Source organism: Lepidochelys olivacea (genome assembly GCF_965140295.1).
Source record: "Lepidochelys olivacea isolate rLepOli2 genome assembly, chromosome: 1".
NCBI classification, from domain to species: Eukaryota; Metazoa; Chordata; order Testudines; family Cheloniidae; genus Lepidochelys; species Lepidochelys olivacea.
Window position 1 is genome coordinate 68,399,350 of NC_140411.1, and position 6,000 is coordinate 68,405,349.

Below are 6,000 nucleotides of genomic sequence, written 5' to 3' on the forward strand. Positions count from 1 at the left end.
GGCACAAGTTACCATAATCCCAGGCACAGAGAAGTTCTCCTGTATGTCATGATGGTCATCGCTGCCTCTGATCTCTGGTCTAATCCTTCAGACCCGTTCCTTCAGTTTGTGGTCCAGGGTTTCTCTGATTTGGTCTTATTCACTTGGGGGTATTTATTCATTTCCACATTACATATTAATTAACCTTTTTCCAATTAGTGTTTAGTATATTATGCATTTGTTTTATGTGACCCGTACAATACTCATGCACAAGATTCAATTTACACAACTTTTGCTGTTTATACAATTTCCATGTCATTCTGTTCCTGTGTCACCCTGCTCCTGTGACTTCTTGTCATTACAGGATTGTGTACTTTTTACCTAAAATCTTCCAGCACATCACCTTTGTCCTGTCAGCAATAACATCATTTTAAGCAAATCAACAAATCTATGTCAAGGGAGAAGAATTGACAAAACCACAATCATGCCAGAAGGGCATTGACCTAAGAGTGACCTCGTCTAAACTCATTCATTGTCTATTATAAATTATCATGGCACAACTAACAAAGCTCTTAATCTTACTATTTTGCAATTCTTCACTTTTATATTCCAGTATCATAATGCTGTATGTGTATTATACCCCTTTAATCTGCTTTAACCATGGGTTTTCAAAGGCCCTTTTCACTCAAAGTCCACTTATATTTGTGAATCATTACCCCCCAAAAGTAACCCTTGTTAATTTTCCTTGTGTTGCATTTTGAGGGGTGTCTTGAGTTTTTGGCCTTAAAAATAGACTTCCCCAACAGGACTGATTCTCTATTGCCTAATATCTTGTGCCAGCCAAGTTCACAGTGTGTGTAAACCACTACTATTCTGATTTGGTAGCATTTAGCGCCCACTTGGCACAAGCTGCAAGGGTGTTGAGAATCAAGCCCCATATCATTTGATAAGGATTCATTGTAGTACATCAAGAAAAGAATAGAAATGTATAGAACAAGAATAGTCCAAATGTGAAATTATTTGAATAACTTGTATTATTTTTTTACCAAACTGTTTTATTAGGTGTTTAGAAGACAGATAAACAAGTGTTAATAAATCTTTAACTTTGGCCACAAGATAAGCTTCTGAAAAACATTTAAGCTTTCACTTACTGTATATAAAACAAACAAAAGATCTACAATATTGTGCTAAAGATTTTATATATCATTTTAGTTTCCAGCTGAAACACCTTTCTTAAAAGACCCATTCTTTGACCCTTAAGCTTAAAAGCAACATCTACGAAACTGGTAAATTTTAAAACCACTAAAAGGCTAAAAATCTTTGGGATTGGTATGTGTGGTGATGGTGGTGATAAAGCAAGTGGTTTGGAAGTGGTTGATGGTGGCAGTTCCTTAACACCTCTGCAGAGGAAGTGAAATGCCAGGGACATGCCATACCATTGCAGTTAGAGGTAAGGCAGGAAGGCTAGAGGACATCTGAATTAGGCTCTCATGCTTGAAGAGCTTTGCTGGAGCCTTGCCAAGCTTAATGTGGGATCAGGAATGTAAAGCTGAGACAGCTCTGCTGATAACTGGTGATTCTTTTAGTCTAAGGTGCTGTTCACATCACCGCTTGCCTGGATGAAATCCAAGCATTTACAGGCAATGACAAATCTAGGCAGCAAGGAGCCACCAGAGGCTGCAACTAAATCTTGAAACTAACTCACAGATCCTTCTGAAGTGTTTTACAGCCGTCCTCATTCATGTTTCGTTGTTTAATCCATCCTAATTATTTTTAAGGAATACCAGTAAGTACTAGGCTGCATTTCTAAGCTTACAGAGGTAGACCAAAGAAAGACCAACCTTTGGACGTGTGCATATTGTTTTGTGCCGCAGACACAGTTTCTGAATGCAGCAGTCAGTTAAAATTCACATTGGCTTGTATTTGAAAAGCCACCTGTTTGTTTGTTTGCCTGGGTTTGGGGAGGTGTTTAAAAAAATAATCCAGCATGACAGGCTTCTTTTGCGAAAAGCAGGCACAATTTAACTACAATATAAATATTAATCATAATCAGTAGTCCACACTGAGGATTTTAGTTGGCATAACATGCACATATGCAACAGTTATGTAAAAGTGGAAGTTATTATAAACAGTAATTAATACACTGTATTACCAGCAGACTAAAAGCACTTTGCTCAGCATTCACTGCTTTAAAGACTGCATCAAAGTGGCAGTAAAATGTTTACCAGATTTAGTAAAGCACATCATTAGCCTTAGGGTTGCTGTTCCAGTGGTGACTCGCATTACCATCCACAACATGTGTTGCAAACTTGTTGGGTTTTATTTGTGCTGGAATCTTGCTATATAAAAAACAATATAATTGCTGATTTACCACTGCTGTTCAATCTAATTTACTTCTTAATGGTCCATTTGCATAGCAGAATTTGCATTTTATTTCACAAATAATGTTATGACTCCACCTGCCCTACTTCAGATAACATACCAGAATGGGGAGATGAAATGGCACCAGAAAGGAAGTTAGAAATCGGCTGCCCTTATCAAAGGCTCCCACAACTGAGGTAAAAGGGGTGGGGGAGAGAGGAGAAGGGGAATAAAGGCACAACCTATGTACCAAAAAAAAAAAAAAAAGAAAGTGTTCATGCCCCCATTCTCAGCTTTCTTTGGCTTCTGCAATTCAGAAGAAGTAATTTTCATGTGACGCTATCACATGTCACCAGCCCTGTGAAATCTTATTCATTTTGAAGAATGTGTCAGACAAGTGTGAAGATATATGCAGATACTCATTGTTTTATCAAGCGGTAACATCACTCCAGCGCAACTATTTCCTTATTGACTTGGACCCTGTCTAAACACTGTAGATCACGGGTACGTTACGAGGGATTCCTCAGCGCACTGTAAGGTGATCACAATAATAAAAAGTTCGGAGGGTTTTTGTTGCTTTGGTTTTGGTTAACAGTGCATATTTGCTTCATTGTATTTTTACTCCTGCTTCAAGACTCAAACCCTGGGGTGACAGCTGTCATTTTAAAGATAACTCGTTACAGATTTTACAGAATCCTTTAACAGATGGGTAGGTCTTTGTTTCCCAGGGAACACTAACAGGTTAAGTTTTTCATGAGCTTTTAATCAATTGAATAAAACTGGTATACATCTATCAATTATTTAGTAATGTTAATAACACAGCAAGCTGAGGATAACAAAAGTGGGGTTTTTTTCCCCCATGAAACCAGTGCTTTTCCATAGAAAGCAGAACAAAAATTCTTCGAAAGAGTTCTTTTCCTCCCAAGCAATGATGCTAAGTGCCACTATTTGTAATAGCAAGTGAATTTTATTTTTAAGGGGTCTGTCTGTGTAGCCTTCTTTGGCGCCTCACAACCAACATTAAAACCATAAATCATTAAAACATACAGCAGATAACACATGACAAGATAGAACCACATGAATAATGAAAACCGAAGTCATTGTTTAGAACTGATAACTTTGCCCAGGTGCAGGTTTCCACTATGGCACTTTTTCAGGTCCTTTTGTTGAGTATTTCACAGTAGGCCAAGATACCAGGAATATACACACCAATATATGGTCTTGGTCTGCTTCATGGTCTGCCTCATGCCCCAAACCCAGCTCCTTGTTATATTAGGGCCCGAGCCTGCAACCCTCTCCTCACGCTACTAGTTTCATTGTAATGACATTTTATAATAATTACACTGAAATCGTCCAACGTGAAAAGTAATTATACTTTGGTTTGATATCTGTTATTACCACTAACTAATATCACCAGCAGGCTAAGTGCTTAGGTAAAATACTTATTAATACCCACTTATTTTCCCACTTAATGCATCACACTTCAATTACCTTGAACATTCTACTTTTTGACTCTAGTGCCTAGCACAAAAATCCCATAACAAGAAGGTAACTACAGAGGTTAGATATAATTGCAGCATCTAGTATTACAAAATGTACATCTCCTATTGCCTTCTACAGGCCTACTTGTGTGAGTAAGTCCCTTATTAGTTCTACTAGTAGTATTACAGTAGCACCCAACCAAGACCATTGTGTTAGGCACTGTACAAACACAGTAAATGACAGTCCCCGCCTTCACAAGCTTACAGAAGAAATGTAGACAAAGGGTGGGAGAGAGGAAGTGTTGCTATCTCCATTTCATAGATGGAGAATTGAGGCACAGAGAGGCTGTTGCTTCCCGTTGCTCACACAGGAAATCTGCGATGGAGCTGGGCGTAGATCTACAGAGGCTCAGTCCTATACCTTAACCATAACACCAGAACTTCTGCTTACCCTCAGAGGCTGAGATAGATTATGGGGCAAAAAAAAGAGAGTTCTAATACGTTTACTAGAATTTACCTGTACTCCATGAGTGTTTACCACTTTTCCGAGTGCTTATATATTTCAGGTTTCAGAGTAGCAGCCGTGTTAGTCTGTATTCGCAAAAAGAAAAGGAGGACTTGTGGCACCTTAGAGACTAACCCATTTATTTGAGCATAAGCTTTTGTGAGCTACATCTCACTTCATCGGATGCATTTTAGGTGCTTTTCCTTTCATCATTGTAGCATCAACTTAGTCCTACTGCACTGAGTTTCCAGTATCTCAACAGGAATTTCTAAGGCCTCGACTTGTCTGTGCCCCATCTCATGGAAACAATACATTCCGTGGTCAAATGCTATTCCGCAGAGTAAGACAAGTAGCAGCTGGCACCATATAGTTCTGTTATAATGAAAACATGAGGTGGCTGCCATTTCACAGTCCTGCACTAATGAGAACAGTAGGAGGCTAGCATTACAATGGTCTAATGAAAACAGGAAATGGCTGGCATTCGACTGGTATAATGAAAACAGGAGGTGGCTGGCATTATTCTAGTACAATGAATAAATTAAGATTTCTGGCCTTACCGATCTCATCTACATTATATATGAACCTAGTGTGCACAATGTAGGCTCAGTCCACTCAAAGTGAAACCAACAGTGAATGGAAACAGAATCCTCCTTTAATGTATTTTGAAGCAGGAGGCTTAATTTTGCTGCACCTTTTAATTCTTTTTAGTGAACGCGGGTGAAAGAAAATGAAATGATAGGATAAAAAGAAGGCACACCATTTGCACAGATCCTCTTTTTCCTTAAAAAAAATGCTGTGTGATTTCTCATGACTAACCCATTAGACCTGAAGGTTAAAGTTGCTCAGCAACAATGAAATCCAATACAAGAGCTTTTAATTTAGTATCCTACTTTTTGTGGGGGAGGAGCACGGGGGAGGGGGGGGACGGGACACACGTATCCAATGGCTACTAAATGCTTTGTGGTATTGCATGTAACATAAAGAAAGAGAACAAGAGGAAAAATAAATGCTGAGAAGAAAAAAAGAAGTTAAGCACAAAATCAATCATTCAACTAATGGGCTTTCTTCTCAGAACAAAAAGGTCAGGCGTTTTTGTTCCTTGCTTTTCAAGCTAACCTCTTTAGTTGACTTTTTTTTAATTATTACTGCAGAAGAGAGTCTTGTGTGTAGGTCTCTGACAATAAATATACAACCATCTTCTGTTTTATTGTGACTTTTACAACCATCAGAAACTGATTGATTCTCAGTCTCCCTACTCTGGCTGGATTCACCATCAAATTCCTGTAGTTCAAGGCCAGTTCATTAAGACATTGCATCAATCTTCTTGTACAGTACCTTTCAGTTCCTCAAACCCCTGGGTTTTTTTACCTCAAAAAATCAACCACATCTTTCTGGATATCTTCCATTTGAACCGATAGACAAGATCAAGCGAGTATAATTTCCAAAGCAGCAATTAGTATGCTGGAAAGTTCCAGCATAAAATATCATGCTTCCTGCTGCCTAGTATGCTGTCAGGAGCCCCAGCTTCCCTGCTCAGGCTGCAATGAAAATATTCTAGGCAGGTACTACTGAGTAAAACAGCAGTGTGATGCAAACAAGGGTACAGATAATCAAATCAAACTTTCTAATCGAGTTTTGCTATGCTGACACTCTTATTTCTCTCTAGCCTGCAGT